General features: G+C 38.9%; 1 protein-coding gene across 6 annotated transcripts in view; it reads left to right on the top strand.

Moving 5' to 3' along the window:
* The window catches only part of PDE7A (phosphodiesterase 7A), a 110,240-nt gene that overhangs the window by 2,034 nt on the left and 85,344 nt on the right, over nt 1-22,862 (top strand). The gene's annotated exons all lie outside the window — the stretch shown is intronic.

Here is a 22,862-nt window from a genome sequence, read left to right on the forward strand (position 1 = left end):
GCGCCCCTTCCCCCCAACTCCCGGCTCAGAGGTTTAAGCCTCAATAATGACTTTGTCTCCTTCCCTTTATCGACGTATCGGTCTGGAAGTTGGGCCTCTCTTCCCCGGTCGTGGCCCTGGCACACCTGTGCCTCCTACACACACACCTGTGCCGGGTTCGCGCCTGGCCTCCCCCAGCTCCTGCACGCCCCTTGGTGCTCAGATGGTCCTGCGGTTCGCCGAACAATAGGCCGATACCCTGTCTGTTCCTCGGAGTCCCTTCGATTCTGTAGATGGACCCTAAGTGATAACGGAGAAACAAGTATCGAGAGTGTTTTCCTGAAGCTTCGTTCTCCGCAAAGTTGATAGCCAGGAATCAGTTTTGTTTTAATTTGATGAGATTTTAGGAGAGAAACTACTAATGGGCATTCACAGAAAGACTTTGTTTTGAATGGTCCAGTACCAGTTCCTGAGAATTTTCAGTTTTTCCTGTGATGATGCTGTTGGCCCACTTCTTAGTTCTTGCAGATTTTTGATTGCTAAATTTAAAATAGGGAGACAAAAAGAACTTTGTTTTGTGTACATTTGAATTGAGTGCCCTCCATCTCTGCTGCTAGAATGTTACGTGTTCATGGTCACTTTTTAATTCAAATATATTTTTCTTTTTAGGTAATATTAATATTTTTTTCTCCCTCTAATTATATTGTAAATATCTGGAGCGAGGTCTTTTTTTTTTTTAAACAGGTAGTGTGGAGCCAGGTCTTTTTTTTTTTTTTTTTTTAACAGGTAGTGTGGAGCACGTGGTAGAGATTTTGTTTATAGCGGGTGTGCACTGTAAATATTTGTCATTTACTTCTTGGTCTAAATTGCTTGTAGAGAAAGCAAGAGCCTATATTTGAGTTTTTCTCTGAATTGTTTTTATTTACAGACTTTCATAGGACAAGGAGGTACACTAATGAGGTCAGAGCCAACTTGTAAAAATTACTATGATATTAAGTGTCATTTAAATAGCACCACATTGTTATTTTTAAAGTTGGGTCCAGGATCTGCCTTTGTACTACTACTGCTTAAAGCATTTTTAGGTTGCAAAATGAATATTGAAGAGATATTAGTGCTGCTGAAAAAGGTGTTTAATGGTAGTAATTGAAGGTTTTTAGAGGTTGTAACTTTTTTCACCTCTAAGTATTATTTTACTTGCTCATATCAGCAGGCACATGACTAATACCCATTTCTAGTTCAATCTAAATAATAAAGGCGATCACTAATCAATTATAAAATCTAAACGATGAGGAAGTTACTTATGCTCCATGCTCCCTGAGGAGAATGTGATTGAGAAGGGAAAGTCCATGGGAATGAAAACAAAGCTGATGCCAGGGGTTTTACCTGATGTCTTAATTAACCCAGAGAGACCAATTTTAAGTTGCACTTTTTCTTGACTCATTTCTTAGTTTTAGGTTTTAATGGATAATGGAATGTAAAAAATATGATTGTGGCAGATAAAGCAAATTATGTAGTCACACCATATTTTACTCTTAAAACTTTTAAGGAAGTTTTCTGTACCCTAAAATGAAGTATATTGAAACTTCTGAAAATTTGGACAGAAATTTTATTGAATTAACACTTTTTTTAATGAATGTTGCTCAATATTAAAATGATAGTAAACTGATCATGATGCTGAAATGGATAGGTTTATCATTACCAAGACCGTGAGTACCATTTAATACTAAAGCGTATGTTGATAGTGATTTCTTGAGCTAGAAGGGAATTTGTAATAGGGGGCAAAAAAGGGTAGAAAATCTTGGAATCTTATTCAGAGCTCTATAAAGTATTTAGTGAAATCAAAAACTTTATTTATCCTTGAACCTTCAGTTTCTAAGTCTAAAGAAAGCTATAGGTATTATAAAAAGTTTAGGTGGTTTGTAGTTTCATTTAGAAGTTTCATTTTTTTTTTTTTAGGCAGTAAGTAGAGCAGTTTTTTGTATAAAAATTTTCTGTTTAAAAATATGTTCAAAACTAGGAATTTTTTTTACCATAATATAGGAGCCTAGCTCAAAGTGATACTTTAGTATTTGTTGAATGAGTGAATAAGTAATTAAATTGTTTCTGATTTAGCATCAATTTTAAACATGAAAACAAAGTAAGGATTTTCATCAAGATATAACAGTAACTCATCCAAAACTTGGTTTGGAAACTTGTAACTATAGATTTTAGAAGATTCAGGAAATAGAAGACTCTGAGCACCAAAATCAATTTGGCGATGCTCTTAAATCCTGTGTGTTTTAGGCAAAATTGTGACAAACTTGTTTCCCAAGTACCAGCGAATTTGAAGGGGGCTGGGAGGCTGCTGGAGTCAGGTTCACACTAATAGCAGCAAAAGGTGACAGCTGACACACCAGAAGCCAGGGATCAGAAGATAAACGTTTCAAAGCCAGTAACTTTTACCAAGGAACCCTGGAGACATACATTTCAGGGGCTTGAGTATTATACAGCACAATAATTATTAGTCAAAATAATGTAAACAGAGCCTATTTTTTAAAGTTAAAATATTTGTACTTTTAAAGACCTTCATGCCAAACAATCTGAAGTGTTGATTACTAAATAGTCAAGTGTGAGTTATCTGAAAAATTCATTTATGTGGAACACCAGCTCTCCCAAGAATGCCAGGTAAATGAGGCATTAACTTTGTGTTTTAAAACAGGTTGTGCACTGCTTTCTCAGATGGTTAACAGGGGTTTTAAAAGTTATTTGGAAAATAGGGATAATAATGGAAGCTTGTTTTTGCCATTTTGAGATACCTATTGTTGATAGCTGGGTTTAAAGATTTATCTTGGAAATTAAAGTTTTCATTTGGAAAAGAATCTTGCAAAAGCAGAAATTGTCTTGTTCACCATTGTTTCCACAGTCCTTTGCATAGGTAGTTTAGTGAAGTATGGATGTTGAGTTAGGGTGTTGATGGCAAACCAAAGCACTGCACATGGAATTATTTCAGTCAGATTTTCTATCCACTGGAAGCAAGTCTTATTTGGGTTAGAAATTTGAGGTTTAATTTAAAACATTTATTATAAATGTATGATATGTATTATTATTGAACAAAATATTGGGATCTAACATGTAAGCATATGCTTTTAATACCATAATAAGTTAAATTTGATTTTTAATTTAGCATCTAAAGAGCTGTTTGAAATTCACAGCACAGTTGAGTAGAAGGTTCAAAGGTTTCCCCCGTACCCCCTGCCCATGCATGCAGAACCCCTCCACATTAGCAACATTCCCCACCAGAGTGGTACATTTGTTAAAATCGCTGAACCTACATTGACATATCATTATCACCCAGAGTCCATAGTTTACATGAGGGTTCCCTCTTGGTGTCATTTTTTTTTTTTAATACAGAAACTATTCCACAAATATTTACTGAACACCTTCTGTGAATGAGGCTTCTTGTTTGGGTACTGAGAGGTAAAGAATGAGTAGTTTTTAAAAAAATCACTTGTGGGCCTGCCAAATTAACCAAGTTTTTCTTTATATATAAACATTTTCACCTGTAGTCATAGTGTATATCTGTGTTGTCTTTAGCAATGTTTTTAGTATATGACAAATTACGAAGGCCCTATATGTGACAGAACAGTTCAAAGCCCCTGGATAATTGTTGGTTCTTCCTTCAAGAAGCTTACAGGATTGTGGTGAGAAAAACAGTGTGATTATAAGTGATGCAGTTTTTGTATTGGAGTTTCCAAGATGTGATGAGACTACAGGAAGGTATATATAATACTATATCTGAATTTCTTGAGTAAATCAGAAGAAGCTTCACGAACTGGTTGATGCTTAGGTCAACGCCCAAAGGTTAAGTAGGTGTTTCTAGATAAATGGCTGCATTGGGGGATGTAAGACCGGTAGCTACGTTTAATTTTGCAGGTTTGCATTTAATTCGGGCAGACTGTAATGAAAATGCGGACCAAAGATCTGGTGGGCCATCTTCCTTTATTCTAGACTTGTACCAGCCAATGAGTAAAAAACAAACACACTGGGCACCACAACCCATTCTTTCCAGTTTTTTTCCTAGGATCAAAGGCTCCCACCCCTATTCGCAGCCACTCCCCTCTAACCACGTGGCTTCTCTGCCCTCTGCAACAACGTGGTCTCTTATTCTCTTAAAACTTTTCAGGGGAAAGTCATACCCCAGCACACATTAGCATAACAAAGCCCTTTCCCAAGCTTGAAAGCAATTAACTGTATCATGTGAGAGCATCATCACGTGAGCAGCGGCCATTTTTAACAATAAGAGTAAGCAAAACCAGAAAATACAGATATTGCAACTCATTTGCCCAGCAGGGGAAAAGGAGATGTAGGTCAGCATGATCCAACAGAGCTTTTGGTGATGATGAAAATTTTCACTATGCTATCCAATGTAATAGTAGTCATGTACAGGGGTGTGCAAAATAGGTTTACAACAGTTATGAATAAACAAAACAATTTATTCTTGTATTATTTATTGTAGTTTCCATATGAACAACTGTAAACCTACTTTTGCTCACTCCATTTAGCTCAGTGGTTCTCAAACTTTTTGAAGTCGGGGCGCATTTAAAACCTTACAAATAGGCCCTGGCCGGTTGGCTCAGTGGTAGAGCGTCGCCCTGGCGTGCAGAGGTCCCGGGTTCAATTCCCGGCCAGGGCACACAGGAGTAGCGCCCATCTGCTTCTCCACCCCTCCCCCTCTCCCCCTTTCCTTCCTCTCTGTCTCTCTCTTCCCCTCCCACAGCGAGGCTCCATTGGAGCAAAGATGGCCCGGGCACTGGGGATGGCTCCTTGGCCCCTGCCCCAGGCACTAGAGTGGCTCTGGTCGCAACAGAGCGACGCCCCGGAGGGGCAGAGCATCGCCCCCTGGTGGGCGTGCCGGGTGGATCCCGGTCGGCCGCATGTGGGAGTCTGTCTGTCTCTCCCCGTTTCCAGGTTCAGAAAAAGACCAAAAAAAAAAAAAAATCCTACAAATAATTGTAGGCACACTATATACAAATTTCTGAGAAATATGTTATCATAATTAAGTCAAATATTAAAGAGAAAAAAATATATAAAGTCCAAGCATGCTTTTATGGTAATTAAACAAAATAAATATGACAAAATCCAATTCATTCTGACATTAAATAACATTTTTATGTTACATTTTTTGAGTTATGCTTTTTAGAATTTGTTAAAAAGAGGGGTTAAAACGACGAAAAAGTTCTCTTTTTATATATAGATACATTCTTGGTAAGATTTAGTAAATTCTACAGGTTCTGGCATGAATGTGTTTTTTTCATTCTTGTGTTTATGAAAAACATGAGTCTGATGTGTCCTAGCGAATTTTTCAATGTTTGGATGTATATTTGAAAGGTAAACTCTCATTTCCTCATCAATACATTGAAGAATTCCTCTCTTTTTACTCTTAATTGTGTTGAGTGCAGGAAACCCCCACTATACATATATTAACTTTACACCAAACAAAGGATAGAAGAAACTTGCTTCCAGTCTTTCTAGGGAACATGGGGGGTAGTATAAATAATCCAGCACCACAGTTTAAGAGCCTTTTGCAACCTAATCAGGCAAGTGAGGTGGGGGGTTGGACAGACTGTCAGCTTACAGCCAATTGCCTACACCTCTGTCCCCCCAAAATCTGAACTCCAAAAACCCTGTTGGTTTTTTGGTCCCTAGCAGGCACATATTTCTCTGGAATACCATAGGGCACATCTGGAAATCTAGGGCGCACACTTTGAGAACCACTGATATAGCTAAATGAGCACTTGAAATGTGACTAGTTTGAGGAACTGAATCTTAAATTCAATTTTATTTAAATAGCTGCACATGGGTAGTGGCTCCTGGCAGAGCAGATAGATGTATAGTCATACTTAATGATCATTAGTAGTGATGTAATGTTGATCTGAATGTTGAACATTAGTTACTTTCAGGTTCTTGCCATTGTACACAAAACTTCATTTGATACCTTCATGCATGTTTATAGTCTTTAGAATGCAATCACTAGGTTGGGTGAATAACTAATACATTTTTTTGGCTTTCTAGAATGTTCTATCTTATTTTAGTAACAAGATAAATGATCATATCTCTTTCACCTCCAATCATGTTATTAGATTATAATACTATATAATTATTTAACAAACACTATTTTGTATTTTATAAACATTTATATAAATGTTTTACTACTTTAATAGGTATATGCTGTGATACACTGAGTCAGTTTTAACTTGCAGTGAGCAAACCTGTACACTTTCTGAAGTGTTCTTTCTGTGTTTGCATTTACTCTTGTGAAATTTCATTTGTATGTTGTGCTCACTTATGTATGTAAATGTGTACTATTCCAAATTACTCATACCGTAGGTAGTTACCTCTTCAGAAATCTATACAAGTATACAGAAATCATTACAGGGGATAATGTGAACAGGAGTGGAGTACCCTCTGGGGAAGGGGTCGGGAACCTATGGCTTGCGAGCCAGATGTGGCTCTTTTGATGGCTGCATCTGGCTCGCAGACAAATCTTTAATAAAAAAAAAATAACGTTAAAAATATAAAACATTCTCATGTATTACAATCCATTCATTTCCTACCACTCATGTTCATGGTTGTGGGTGGCTGGAGCCAATCACAGCTGTCCTCCAGGACAACACCAAATTTTTATTGGATAATGTGTAACGCACATGGGTCATTGTATGGCTCTCATGGAATTACATTTTAAAATATGTGGCGTGCATGGCTCTCTCAGCCAAAAAGGTTCCCAACTCCTGCTCTGGGGAATGGGTAGGATGCCCCGAGGGGGTGGTTCTCTTCGAGCCCTTCCTCCCTGCCTACTCCTCAAAGATTTGTTCTTTTGGGACATTGGTTTCATTTTTCTGTTTTCAAAAATGCTTCATACTTTGATTTAAATTTAATACTACCATATTTGGCTTTTAGTTCTGAATTAATATACATTTATACTTCAAATATATGCTCAAACAAAATATTAATGTAAATTTATAGTGTATTTGGTGGGTAGTTCTGTTTGAGGAGTAGGATATTCAAATTATTAGTTTATAAGTTGTCACCAGGAACATGTTTAATCTGTGGGGTGTAATTGGCCCAGATTTTGCTGCTCCGTTGCAATGCCTAGAGTTCCATTAGTTGCACATATTGTCTACTCAGGAATTGTTTAAACACAAATGTCCTGCAAGAGGTAATATGCCCTTTACAGGTGTTAGAAGATTAGGGAGCTCACTTTGGGTAGAAAAAAGAGAGGTACCATCTGTTCTCTTTGAGGCAATTTCATAAGACTTCTACTAATACTTTAGTGTATATTTATTTATTTATTCATTTTAGAAAGGAGAGAAGGGGGGAGAAGAGAGAGAAAGAGAGAGAGAAGGGGGGAGGAGCAGGAAGCATCAACTCCCATATGTGCCTTGACCAGGCAAGCCCAGGGTTTCGAACCGGCGACCTCACCATTTCCAGGTCGATGCTTTATCCACTGCGCCACCACAGATCAGGCACTTTAGTGTAATTTTTATCCCTCCTTTTCACCCTCCTTTTTTACTTTTCAAAAAAGATCAGAGGAGAAGTGATTTCTTTGCTGGGAAAATCAGAAAGCTGTTTTCAACATTTTTCATCTCATGTCACACACAAATTAATTACTAAAATTTTGCGGCATACCAAAAGTTATAATTTTTGCTAAGCTGACAGAAAATAGGGTGTTTTTTTTTTTTTTTTTTTTTTTTTTTTTTTGCAACAGAGACAGAGAGAGGAACAGTTAGGGACAGACAGACAGACAGGAAGGGAGAGAGATGAGAAGCATCAGTTCTTCGTTGCAGCACCTTAGTTGTTCATTGATTGCTTTCTCATATGTGCTTTGAGGAGGGGGGCAGCAGCAGAGCGAGTGACCCCTTGCTAAAGCCATTGACCTTGGGGTCATGTTTATGATCCTATGCTCAACCTAGCGACCTTGGCCTTTAAGCCAGTGACCTTTGGGCTCAAACTAGTGACCATGGGGTCATGTCTATGATCCTGTGCTCAAGCCAGCGGCCCCACACTCAAGCCAGTGACCTTGGGGTCATGTCTATGATTCTATGCTCAACCTAGCGACCTTGGCCTTCAAGCCAGTGAACTTTGGGCTCACACTAGTGACCATGCGGTCGTGTCTATGATCTTGTGCTCAAGCCGGTGGCCCCACACTCAAGCCGGTTATCTCGAAGTTTTGAAACTGGGTCCTCTGCGTTCCCATCTGACATTCTATCCACTGCACGATCGCCTGGTCAGGGTATGTATATTTTTGATTCATTCACATTGGATAGCTATTGTGTTGGCTGTTGTCATTTTTTATTTGACAGCCTAAGGAAAAGAGGTCTGTGCCCCTGACTAAATACCATGGTCAGGTATTGCATGTACTAAAAGTTCTTGTGGAACACCAGTTGAAAATCGCTGATAATAGAGACAGGTTTGGAAAGAGAAGAGTTGAAGAAAGGAGAAGTGGACAAAGTTTAGCTTAAGTCAAATTTTTGTCTAGGATCATTAATAGTCATTTAGTTGAACTAAAAACACCTAGGAAATTTAGGTGATTGAGACCCCTCATTGCAGGTACTCATAAGGAATTTAATTCTTTTTTCTGTACTGAAGAACTATCTCACATTTGTTTGTGTTTATATATAATCTATTTCTGTTTTTAGAAGTATCTTGACTAAAGATTTTTCCATAGGTGGGCATTCTTATAATCCCCTTGGCTACTGCAGAAAACTCCACAATTAATTTTTAATCTTCCCATTTAAAAACAACTCAGAACATTTTTATTCTGGCTACAAATTGCTCTCTTTTATGACTCATTTGAATTGAGAGAAAACATTTAAATTGCCTAAAAGTAACATAGACTGTTGATTTTTATATTGATACCAAAAGTGCCTTTCAATATGTTATTTACAAATAAGTGATATTTTTTCATATTTATGATTAGTATATGAGGAAAGGAACAAAAACCACATTTGTAGATGAGCCGTGTAGGCTTGCGAGGCTTTAGCTTGGCTACTGGCAGGTACCTTCCCTCAGGGACCTGTCACTGATAGTGTGGCTGACATCACAAGTGATTCCTGCTTAGGCTTTTGAATAGGAATTTTGAGTTACTGCTCCATGCCTCCACCTTCTGGTAGGGATGGTTCTTTGTTTTTTGAAGATAATAACTAGAGGTAGGAGAGGACAAAGGTAGAACAGGGCAGTGTTGGGGGGGGGGAATGAATTGTTTATTGGATACATAAGTTTCAGCAAAGCCTACTCTATTTCTCAGAATTTTGAATAGACCAAACTCTAGCTCAGGACCATATAAATTACTTGGCAAAAGTTTCTTAGGAAAGATGCAGTAATCTTGGCTTCAGTGATAACATTCATTTTCATTTATTGAGTACCTTCTACATGCCAAATTCAGTAATGGATTTTTTTTTTTACCTTTAAAAAACTAAGTGATGTTACTCCTATTTTTACCAAGGAGCAGACTGAGCTTAGAGACATTAAATCACTTGCTCGAGGCATCACAAGAAAGGCCTGTCATTTTCATAGCCTCCCTTTGAAGCTAGCTGCCTTCTTGATGAAAGTGGAATATGGTTATACTTTTAGGTTTATGGATTGTAGACCTTGTTGGATTATGGATCTGGATAAAAAATACAAATTTAATGATGTGAGGTGATTATTTGAAGTGCTAACCTTCATTTTGGTCTTTTCAAATAATATTTGGAGTATTTTGTTTTCGTTGCCATGTTCTAGGAGGAGGAAGAGTCCCTAAAATCAAACAAAGTCTGAAGACGGTGACTAGGGTGGTAAGGAGATTTGAAACATATTATTGCTATGTGACTGAAGGAATTGGAGACACTTATGGTCTGGACAAAAGAAGACTGAGGATTTGGGCTGGGAGGGTTGGGAATGGAGGTGTGGGAGTGGTTGGTGAGAGATGATAGAGCATTGCTAACTTCCAGTATTTGAAAGATTATTTTGTGAATTAGAGGAAGGAGAAGAGGATTCGTTTAGATTCTGATAGGTTGTGTATTCTGTGTATTTTTTGTTTCTTTTGCACAAGAGGAAGTTTATTTAGCCTGCAAAGTGAAAAGTACACTCGGAAGAGAAGATTCGAGGGGGCTGCTTAGAGACCTGCCTTGGCCTTTCAGCAAGAAAGTCACAGAGGCAGAAGTGAGCCAGCTGGGCTGCGTGGACTCAGGAAACAAGTTACAGAGGCAAAAGAAGGGCCTTGGAGACAGGTTCAGAGGCTTAGCCTGGAATAAACTGCTGCTGCTCTCCTGATTACAGGTATCCTGGGAACCTGTAGAGCAGGAGAGAAAGCAAGCAAAGATACACACCCAAGGAAAGAAGGGGGAGGGGAAAGGTGTGTTAGTGCTCCAGGGAGAGGCACTGGGCCCTTAGTCTTTAGGTAGGGGTGGTCTTGGGGGAGGATTTCAATGGAATATTCTTCAGCTTTCCAGGTGTGTGTCATTTAATATGCTGATGAATCATAATGAGTGTGTGGGTCATTCCCTGGTCAGTTTCACCTTCAAAGAATGTCACCAAAGAGGGACTGGCACTGAAGTAGATCTGTTCCCACACGGTCTGGGTCTGGAAAGTGTAAGATAAGACCTTATGATTTATTATCTGGTTGTAAATTGCTCGGCCAATTTGTTCTACTATCTCAGTTTCCCCGTTTCACTTGCCAACGAATTTTCCTAGCTTCTTACTATCCTGCCTCATTCCTCCCTCAGAGACTTCCATCTCTGAAGTCTTTGAGGGCTGTTGAGGGAGGAGGGTCCGTCTTCAGTATCTGCTTCCTGCTAACAAAGGCTGTGGTTCCTGCCTGTACACAGTATGGAAGTTTCTCCCTGCATTCTCTAACGGAGACAAGGTAATGGGGTCCCAGACTGAGATGGAGAAGCTGTTAGCTGATTCTTCTAAGTAGGGATAGGTTGGAATCCCTAAAGCAGCAGCATCATGAAATGGAAATGTATTCTAGAGGTGACAGATTTGACAAGATTGTTAAAAAGGCATGGCCCCCAAATAAGAATTACAGCAACTAAAGGTCTGAGAAAGGTAAGAACCAGGTGGTAAAGGGGGGGAGCAACTTGACAGTGTCCAGGTTAAGTTTGAGGTGTCACCTGCCTGAAGCCCTCATTTACCATACGTAATTACTATTAGGGTAAGGGGACATTCTACAATCTCCTTCCTGAAGCAGGTTTTTTCTGTCTAAATCTCTTGGGCAGGAAAAGGGAGGATCAGAGTTTCCTAAAACCAGCTTAAAATCAGTATTCCAAAAAAGCAGTTTCAGGGTAATAGAACTTTGGTTTCTTCAGTTACACCTTTTAAATAATGAAGTGTTATATTCCAGAAGCAAAGTTGGTAGATTATTCCATATTTCATTAACTCAATTATTTAATCCTGAAAATAAGTCAGTTCAGTTAAGTTGTTGAGTCTCAATTTAAAGTGATATATATTGTGAACACAGGCAATCCATGTATTTAATAAGGGGTAAGCCTGTGAAAACAGAAAGAAAAAACAAAGGTTAATGATCAGAGCAAATTATAAATCAGTTACTGAGTCTTTGAGGCTCAAGGTTTCTTTTGTTGGCAAGAAAGCCAGGGGTGAATGATAGATTCTCCTTATCTGCAATTTGAATAACTCGGGTGATGTCATCAGGTGCTCAGATAAATTCTGCATGATTTACACAGCATCAGTCAGGACATTGTTTAAATACAAGTTGTTGTGGTTTCTCTGTCAAGTCCTTTACCTGTAATTTGCAAGTGCAAAGCTCAGAAAAAAACGTTTTTGTTCTCAGTAATTACAAGGCAAAAGATGGGAGAAAAATGAAACATATGTTTGAAGGACTATAGACAAATATTTAGGAAACCTAGAAAAATTCAGGATTTATTTCATTGGTGAAAAATAAAACTTGAAGACAATTAAGTGAACTCTAGAGTCTTTTGTCCACTGTGTCTACTGTGTAGTATAGATGCTATTGAAACATGATTTCTCCCCCTAAGATCACCCTTATTTTTTTTCACCCTTATTTTTATTGAAGACTAAATTAAGACTAATTAATTTACTGCATTAAGTCCAATTTCAATTTGGACTGATTATTTGCACAAACAACAAGAACAGCAGTTGAGCATAGGATCTCTTAAATCTGCTTTGGTGGAATCACATAAGGAATCTCCAGACTGAGCTTTAATTAGCTACTCAGGGTGAAGAAACCAAGCCACAGAATTGCCATCAACCTTTGCCTGTAACACCTGTAGATTTGAGTGAATTTCTCAAATTCTCCAGGTCTCCCAAAATGTCTTGCCATATCCCAGGAGTCCAGTCTTCGTTCTTACCTGGAAAGACTGCCATATATCATGTAAATAAGCAAGGTACTAGGCTGTTTATCCAGGGGGCTTTTATCAGCTTCCAAATCAGTTTTAATTCCTAAAGCTTTCTGATGACATCCAGAGTCCAGGCACGTCTCTTTTAAACATGGCATTCCAGTCATAGTCTTGGTTAATAAAGCCAGTTTCCAATAATTTTCTGTTATAAAGAGATTCTGATTTGATTAATACAAACAAATATATTGCCATGAACATATAACACGTACTCAAATAAGAGTTTCCAAATTCTGGAGGGATCAGATACGGAGAAAAATATAAATGCTTTAATATTACTTATAAAGGTATAACCTACCGAATCGCTTTTTAAAAAGATTTACTTATATCTGGGAAGCAAATGGAAGATCCTTGTCCTTTTAATGGAGTGAAAAGAATCAGGTTCCAACTCTGTGTTAGCTTTTGATATTTAAATTCATTTATATAATAAAACTCATTCAGAATGCTGTATTATATAATTTCTGTTACAGTAATATACTGTCATAGTAATTAAATATATAGAAATATAGAAAAATATGTAAGGTATATATATAGAAATAAGTTAGGATATAATATTAAAAGCCATTAAGGCAAGTAGATAAGGCTACACGCTCTGGGTGGGAACTAATTTAGTGTGTACAGATGGGATAGGCAGACTGTGCCTTTTGCGCAGGGTCCAGTTTGTGTGTGTGAAGTTATATATAGATAAAAAGTGGCTTGATGTCATAACTCTGTAGGTTAACATATTGTAAAAATGGGCTCCCTACTGGGAACTCCCAAAAAAGTGGTTTGATTTCATAATCCCGTAGATTAACACCTGTTAGAAGGCCTATGCCAGAAAAAGTTACTAAAGCCAAGGGCCCCCCCCCTGCTGTGATAGTCAGGCAGACTCCAATGTTGAAGGTCCATGCCTCTCGACCAAGGACAGGCGAGGAGAGCATACTGGCGGGGCCCTATTAAGCTGTACCCAAGCAAGCCATAAGGATTTGTGAGTAATAAACTGCCTGTGTGATAATGTGTTGGTCGTATCTTTCCTCTAGTGGTAATTGGTCTTGGTACCAATAAGTAGCTGCCTCAAGAGTAGTCTTGAATTGGCTGCCAGCCCTGCTGTTAAGCATGAGTGTCCCACTGCACAGGGAAGTCTAATCGGGGATGCCTGATCGATGTAGAGCTCGGGGGGCTCTACTAGGACAATTTCCTCTGAAGGTTTCTCTTCACATTCTACAACTTTCCTAGTTCATTTTAGTTTATCTTTTTTTTTTTTTTTTTTTTTTTTGACAGAGAGAGGAACAGATAGGGACAGACAGGAAGAGAGAGCGATGAGAAGCATCAGTTCTTCATTGTGACACCTTAGTTGTTCAGTGATTGCTTTCTCATATGGGCCTTGATGGGGAGGCAGGGGATGCTATAGCAGGGCGGGTGACGCCTTGCTCAAGCTCAAGCCAGCGACCTTGGGCTTCAGGCCAGCGGACTTTGGGCTCAAGCTAATGACCATGATGTCGTGTCTAGGATCCCACACTCAAGCTGGTGAGCCCATGCTCAAGTTGGTGACCTTGGGGTTTCAAATCTGGGTCCCCCGCATCCCAGTCTGACACTCTATCCACTGTGCCACTGCCTGGTCAGGCTTTTTGTCTTTCTGTACAAGGATTGCTTAGTGCATTCACCACCTTGGGCAGAAAACCCATCCTATAACCCTGGCCTTCATTAGTTGGGCTATTGACCCATTGCATTTCATGTTCCCAGCAGCCCAGGTCCTTTAAGAAGCCTGGTAGGGAGAAGGCAGTGCCCCTAGGAGGGAAGGAAGAATCCTCATTGAGCTGACCCTGTGGTCCCTATGAGAGTTGGTAATAAAGAAAAGATAGTTGGAGGAGTGTATGAAGAGTTTGGATCAGTCCCTTTCTCCAGTCTGAGGGACCTTAGGGAGTGTGCAGAAAAGATATTTTTATTTTTTTATTTTTTATTTATATAATTTTATTTTTTTAATGGGGTGACATCAATAAATCAGGATACATATATTCAAAGATAACAAGTCCAGGTTATCTTGTCGTTCAATTATGTTGCATACCCACCACCCAAAGTCAGATTGTCCTCTGTCACCTTCTATCTTGTTTTCTTTGTGCCCCTCCCCACCCCCTATCCCTCTCCCATTCCCCCCTCCCCCCCGTAACCACCACACTCTTATAAATGTCTCTTAGTTTCACTATTATGTCCCACCTACGTAAGGAATAATACAGTTCCTGTTTTTTTCTGATTTACTTATTTCGCTTCGTATCATGTTATCAAGATCCCACCATTTTGCTGTAAATGTTCCGATGTCATCATTTCTTATGGCTGAGTAGTATTCCATAGTGTATATGTGCCACATCTTCTTTATCCAGTCATCTATTGATGGGCTTTTTGGTTGTTTCCATGTCCTGGCCACTGTGAACAATGCTGCAATAAACATGGGGCTGCATGTGTCTTTACGTATCAATGTTTCTGAGTTTTGGGGATATATACCCAGTAGAGGGATTGCTGGGTCATAAGGTAGTTCTATTTTCAGTTTTTTGAGGAACCACCATACTTTCTTCCATAATGGTTGTACTACTTTACATTCCCACCAACAGTGTATGAGGGTTCCTTTTTCTCCACAGCCTCTCCAACATTTGCTGTTACCTGACTTGCTAATAACAGCTAATCGAACAGGTGTGAGGTGGTATCTCATTGCTGTTTTGATTTGCATTTCTCTAATAGCTAAAGAAGATGAGCATCTCAGAAAAGATATTTTTAAAAGATGGGACCTGGGAGGTATTGGAGAAGATCCCTGGCAACCTATGTATATTGGTTGAACTGTCCAGGCAGAGGCAGCACCCTGCACCCTGAGGGCAAATTCTCTTGGCCCTCCATGGGAGACTTGTGACAGTCAAGCCAGTGCTTGCTGAGACAGTGAGCAATCAAGCAGGCCGTTGGTTGAAATTGGTCCCTGGAGACTGGGTAGTAAAAAGGTATGGACCTTTGGAAATGCTTTGAGGGGACAGTGGTGCCAAGAGGTGAGGCAGAGACAGCAGGATCCCCTGGTAACAGATAGGACCATGAGGACCCAAGAGCCCATGTAGTTGGAGGAAACCCAGAGGTAGGTGCACAAAGGAAAGTACCGAATAAATATCCTGAGTCCAAAGGTCTATTGTCTGAGACATGTGGAAAAGACTGTTAAGTAAAGAGGTAGAAGAAGGGACAGAGGGAGTTAGCCCAAACTAACTGCCATTGTTTACTGTTTCCCTGCTTGTGGGTTCCAAGAAAGGAGACTGAGAGTGTAAGGAGGTGCCCTGGCCAAAGGAGGCAAGGGCCACTGACTGAGGATAATAAGACAGTCCGAGTCACAGCACCAGATGTACTGGTGATGTCGGCCCTTGGTTATTAACTTTGGCAAAGAAAGAATTCAGAGCCAAGAACTCAAGTTCGAGAGGATGTTTATTTAGCACACAGAATGAAAGTACATTCTAAGAGCAGATTCAAGCTCTGAGCAGGACTGCTCAGAGGCCTGCCTTGGCCGTTTAGAAAGGCACAGAGGCAGAGGTAAGTTAGCTAGGTTGTGTGGACTCAGGAAACAAGTTTCAGGGCCTTTGAGACAGGTTCAGGGGATTAGCTTGAGATGAGCTGCTGCTGCCCGCTGTTCCCCTGGATGCGAGTCTCCCTGGAGACCTTTAGAGCTTAGGAGAAAGAAAGCAAAGATACACACCTGCTGAAATAAGTGGGGACGGTGATGGGGAGAGGCAGGTTGTGCTCCAGGGAGAAAGCGCCTGGTTGTATGTTCTCAATTATTATATATAGTTCCTACTTTGTGAGGGCAGTTCCTGATATACAGAAGAAGATACAATCTTAAAGTTGTTACGTATTCAAGATAACTCAAATAGGTAGTGGAAATGGATTAAACTTTGGCTCATTCTCACTTCAAAGGGCATGCATTTCTCTTCAACTTCCTTTTACAACATGGGAAAAGGATGTTACCTCAGATGATAGAATATAAGGACCAATAGGTAGAAACAGTAGAAAGGGAGCTCTTGTGTTGAACCATACTAGTAATTTAAAAATGTATATTAAAATACCATTTTTGCTCTCAGATTGAGAAATTTTTAAAAAGTGAGTAAGTGTATAATTTGAAGATTATACTTACACAATGCTAATAGAATTATAAATTGAAAGTTTTCTGAAAAGCCATATGGCAATTGAATGAAAATATTAATACTTACAAAATTAATAATTTTACCTGATAATTTACTTTTGGGAATATCCTGAGCAAATAACTAAAAGTGTAGATAAAGATTAATCTTCTAGGATATTCAGCACTTATCACTGAAAAATTGGACACGACAATTTACACATGGTTACAGTATAATATTGTGAGTACCTAGTATTTTCTATATTATATAACCACAAAAATGCTTTGAAGAATTTAAAGAATCTATAATAATCTAGTTTATAAATCACTAATAAATAACTATATAATAATAAGTAATACATTTAGTATTTCTTATTTCTATATTCTGTATCCACTAAATACTTTGCAGAATTTGAAGACTATTTAATCACATGGGGAATTGCTTACAACATAAGTAGAAAAACAGCAGGGTATCTATAGATTATCCTAATAGTACTTTAAAATAAATCATAAAATATGTTTATATCTATATATCATGTATGCTTGCAAAAGGGGATAAAGAAAGCCAAATAGATTTCAAAATGCTAACTGAAGCTATCTTAGGAGAGTGGAATTACAAGTAATTTTTAACTTTTTGTTTAGAATTTCATTTAATTTTACCAATTTTTTAAAACATGAATTTTCTTGCCTAACCAGGTGATGGCACAGTGGATAGAGCGTCGAACTGGGATGCAGAGGATCCAGGTTTGAAGCCCCGAGGTCACCAGCTTGAGCTCGGGCTCACTGGCTTAAGCGCAGGCCCGAGCCTGCTGGCTTGAGCATGGGATCATAGACATGACCCCATGGTCACTGGCTTGAGCCCAAAGGTCGCTGTCTTGAAGCCCAAGGTCACTGGCTTGAGCAAGGGGTCACTTGCTCTGCTGTAGCCCCCTGGTCAAGGCACATATGAGAAAGCAATCAATGAACAACTAAGGAGCTTCAGTGAAGAATTGATGCTTCTCATCTCTCTCCCTTCCTACCTGTCTGTCCCTCTCTCTGTCTTTGTCACAAAACAAACAAACAAACAAACATTAATCTTATTTTAAATCCTAGAAAAAGTCAAGCAAGTTGATTCTGAGCCCAGTTCTCTGATAGAGATGTCCAGAGAGAGAATAGGCTGCCTCATGAGATTATAAATTTCCAGTCACTGGCTGAGACAACAACTCGAAAGCTCTTTGGATAAGGATATAGACTCTTGTGGGTCATTTCATCTTGATGATTGTGTAATTCTTTGGGTAACTCACTTATATGCATAACAGGTATTTTTGTATAGCTCTGATAATTATAAAGTAATTCCACTCTCTATAGGAGATGTTGGGAAGTAAATTTAAGTATAGTTGTTGTCTTGAAGAAGAGCTGTTTGGTGACAGACAGTGATGAGATCTTAAATAATGCAGCAGTGGAATGAATAGGAATAAACAACAGTTAGGTCCTAGGAACTGGTTTGATTTGGGAGGTAAAAAAACTTGTTACTTTAATTTGAAAGACCAGGTAGATCATTAAGCTGATAATAAAAGTATAGATAGGAAGAGCAGGCAGGCTTTGATTTACTTTTGTGTATGTGATGGGAAAGGGAATAGATAATGAGTTTACGTTAAATATGTTGAGTTCAAGTGCCTGGGGAGAATCCAGGTGAGGGTGTTCAATACCCCATATTTTAGAAGGAAGGTTAGGATTTGTGATATGTTCTGACTTTTACCACAAAGGTTTTCAAACATTTTTGCTTATATATACTTTCAAAGAACTTGGAAACCAAACAAAAAATTATGTGCCTTCTCACACACCTAGAATTTTCCCTCTAAGTTTTAGTATTTGTACACGGTGCCATTTTTGGTGTACCACTTAAATATAGCCAAGAAGTTTAATGAAAAATTAATTTATTTTGAGAGAGACAGGAAGGGAGAGAGTAAGAGAGAGAGAGACAGGAACATCAGGTCGTTCCTGTATGTGCCCTGACCAGGGATTGAACCGGCAGTTTCTGGGCTTCAGGACAATGCTCCAACCCCTGGGCTGCGGACCGGTACTGGTCCGTGGGCCATTTGGTACCAGTCTGCAGAGAAAGAATAAATAACTTACATTATTTCCGTTTTATTTATATTTAAGTCTGAACAATGTTTTATTTTTTAAAAATGACCAGATTCCTTCTGTTATATCCGTCTAAGACTCACTCTTGACGCTTGTCTTGGTCATGTGATACATTTATCCGTCCCACCCTAAAGGCTGGTCTGTGAAAATATTTTCTGATATTAAACCGGTCTGTGGCCCAAAAAAGGTTGGGGACCACTGCTCTAACCAACTGAGCTTCCTGGCCAGGGTTCAAAGTATTCTTCAAATACAGTCAGATCATGTCACTGCTGAAAACATCAATGAGTTCTTGTCACAATGAAAATAAAACCCAAACTCCTCTTTATGACATGGCCCCATATAATGTAATCCCTGTCAACTTTTTAGCCTCATTTCCTTTCACAGTGGTCTAATTGCTGTCTGGGAACATGCCAGGTTTGGGCCCATCTTTGACTTTGTCCTTGTTCTTACCTGAAGCTCAGGATCTTCCCATGGCTCCTGTCCTTCGAGTCTCAGTTCACTCTATACAGAGGAACCTTCTTTGACCTTCCTATTTAAGATAGTACCCCTTCCTATTTAAGATAGTACCCCCTCCCCCATTTATGCTATTACCTTGTTTTGTTTTGTTTATGGCACACTAAGTCAGTTTATTTGTTGTCTCTGCTGGCTTCCACCCACCTTACTCCCAGCCCTGCCACAGTAGAATGTGTGGTTTGGCAGTGGGGACCGTGTTTACCCTACTCACTGCTGTCACATAGAAGGTGCTCCATACAGAAGAATGAAGATAGTCTCATACTGATCATATGTCACCATAACTCTCTTTGTTATGAATCCCAGATTGTTTTCTTATAATTTCATTTAATAGTCCCACCTACTCTCTCTCCCCCAAATTCCTTCTTGATCTTTATACCCTTTTGTGCTGCCTTCTGTGCTACTGGAGTTATCTTAATATCTAAATTTCTGTAATTTTATTTAAGAATGCACTGAAATTTAGAAAAGTTGCTCAGAAGTAACACAGCAGCAAATGGTGTTTTGAGGATTTGAACATAGAATCTCTTTCTGACTAGAGCTCCTCTCCATTTTACTGGTATGCAGGGCTGGTGTTTTGGGTGAGTGGGAGGTAAAAATCCAGAATTAGAATAGGAGCCTGTCCATTTGGAATGAAAATAGTAAACACTTATTACGTGTTTCTGTAAAAAGACTAGGTGATATTTGTAAAAAGGAATTCTAAAAAGTAACTTGACCTATTTTGGACTGATGTTAGTATGTGCTTGTTACAAAATATATGGAATGTACAAAAAATATAAAAAAGAATAATGAAAATAAACACCATATGTAGTCCTAACACCCAGTGATAACCAGTTAACCTTTCACCCAGTATTTTTATGTGTAGTAATATCACTACACATAAAAATACTGGGTGAAAGGTTAAATGATGCCATTTTAATTCGTAAATCTTTCTCTAAATTTAGATGTCTTTTTTTTTTTTTTAATTTAAGTGAGAGGAAGGCAGACAGATTCCCAAATGCACCTCGACCTCCGGCAATCCCTCATGGGGCGATGCTCTGCCCATCTGGAGCATTGCTTTGCTGCTCAGCAGCTGAGCTCTTAGCACTCGAAGCAGAAGCCATGGAACCATCCTCAGTGCCCGGGGCCAACTCACTCCAAGCCATGGCTTGGGGAGGGTGGGGAGTAGAGAAGCAGATGGGGGATGGGTCCTTCTCCTGTGTGCCCTGGTCAGGAATTGAACTTGGGATATCCACATGCTGGGCAGACACTCTACCCCTGAACCAAATGGCCAGGGCCATGCAGATCTTTTTAATTTTGTAATAATACCTCAAATTTTATAGTAAGAGAAATGGAAAATATGACCCATTTTAGGTAGCTTTTCTAAAATCTTTACATTTTTAAAGAGAATTTTTCTCTTATGAATATTTAAAAGGATATTTTTTAGTGGCTTAGAATATTAATTTAAAAGAGGGCAGTTTGTTTACCTGAAATGTGTAGAACCAACATTTTCCTAATTCCTTACTGGCCTGTAATTTTGTTAAATCTACAGATTTTACATAAAACATTGTGGCAACTCTGGATTATTATTCTTTTCCCCCTTAACTTAAAGGCATTGTTGCTGTTTACTTTTGTTTTTGTTTTAGTATCATGTCTGGGCTATATATGTGAAATCTGTCTCGTGGTATGCAGTCATTATCTCTGTTCAATTTTGCTAAATATATGTATTTTTTTTTTTTAGAGGAGAGGAGAGGGAGAGAGGGGGAGAGGGGGAGGGGGGAGAGAGAGAGAGAGAGAGGGAAAGAGGGTAAGCAGTCAAAAAACTGTCTCTGAATGTCCCCAAATGTTGGATTTAATAAAGAGTTCAAGTCAACTATCATAAATGTTAAAAGAGCTAAAGGAAATAAAGGAAAGTATAATATAACAACATTAAGTCAACAAATGGAGATTCTCAGGAGTATAGAAATTATTAAAAACAGTAACAACCAAAAAAAAAAAAAGAACCACCCCTTGATATAATGTCATGAGATGATGCTTCACCTCTGAAGTATTCTTTCTTTCCCAAGACTTAGAACCAGAGTCTGATTATGAGAAATTAACAAAGTGAAACTTGGGCTTATTCTACAAGAGCACATGACTAGTTCTCTTGAAAACTGTCAAGGTCATGAAAAACAAGGAAAAACTTGTGAAATTATTACAGATCAGAGGAGACCAAGGACACATTATGACTAAATGTAATGTAGTTGAATCCTGGAACAGAAGAAAGGACATTCATGGAGAAACTGATAAATCTGAATGAAATCAATAGTTATAATTTTGTATCAACTACTAATTTCTCAAATTTGACAATTTTGTACCAATGTTAATTTTTTTTTTTTTGACAAATGTACCCTGACAAATGTTATCTGAGATATTAACATTAGGAGAAGCTGGGTGAACCATATACAGCAACACTCTGCATTGTTTTTACAACTTTTCTGTAAATATATTCCAAAGTAAAAAAGTTTAAAAAAAATCAAATGGAAATTCTAGACTTGAAGAATACAATACCTGCAATTAAAAATTCACTAGAAGGACTCAGCAGCACTTTTGAGATGCTAATAAAAAGAATCAGTAGTCTGACCAGGTGGTGGTACCTTGAATAGTGTTGGCTTAGGACGCTGAGTGCCCAGGTTTGAAACCCTAAGGTCACTGGCTTGAGCCCAAAGGTTTCTGGCTTGAAGCCGAAGTTTGCTGGCTTGAGCAGAGGGGTCATTTGCTCTGCTGGAGCCACCTCCCTATCAAGGCACAGATGAGAAAGTAATCAGTGAACAACTAAGGTGCCACAACTGAGTTGATGCTTCTCATCTCCCTCCTTTCCTGTCTGTCGGTCTGCCTGCCTTTCTCTCTCTTAAAAAAAATCAGTAAATCTAAAGACAAACCAATAGATATGATTTGATTTGAAAAACAGAAAAATGAAGAAAAATGAGCAGAGCCTCAGAGATCTGTGGAAAACATCAAGAATACACATATATGTATAATAGGAGTCCCCAAGAAGAGAAAGTTATGGAAAATAGCCTTTTGAGACACTTCAAATTGATGAAAAACTTGATATATCCAGAAGGTCAGTGAACTACAGTAGGATAAATACAAAGAAACCCATGCCTAGATGCAGCATAGTCAGTCTATTGAAAGACAGAGTATCTTGAAAGCAGTAACAGAAACTTAACTGCTTCTATATGGGGGCATCAGTTTGATTAGTGGCTGCCTTCTCATCAGAAACACTGGAGGCCAGAGGCAGAAGAAGGACATAGCTGAAGTGCTGAAAGAAAAACAACTGTCTCTCATTCAGAAAAGAAGGTGAAATACATTTCTATACTGCTGTGATTCCAAACCTTTTTATAAAAACCGCCCACTTTTGCAGTGCTGGTCAACCTGGTCCCTCCCGCCCACTAGTGGGTGTTCCAACTTCCATGGTGGGCCAATTGTGGTGACGTTTGGTTACTCCACTATGGCCCACAGCCCCACAGTGAAAGCTGGACCGCCCACCAGTGGGCAGGAGGGACCAGGTTGACCAGCACTGCAAAAGTGAGTGGTTTTTATAAAAAGGTTCGCCATCATGGCTCTACAGAGACAGAATTTGTAGCAAGCAGACCTGCCTTACAAGAGATACCGAAAGAAATTCTTAAGGTTGTCTGGAAGTGGCACCAGATGGTAACTCATATTCACAGGAAAAAATGTAGGCATTGGAAATGTAAATATGTAGGTTAATATAAAAACTTTAAATA

Source organism: Saccopteryx leptura, chromosome 3 (genome assembly GCF_036850995.1).
Source record: "Saccopteryx leptura isolate mSacLep1 chromosome 3, mSacLep1_pri_phased_curated, whole genome shotgun sequence".
Classification (NCBI taxonomy): Eukaryota; Metazoa; Chordata; class Mammalia; order Chiroptera; family Emballonuridae; genus Saccopteryx; species Saccopteryx leptura.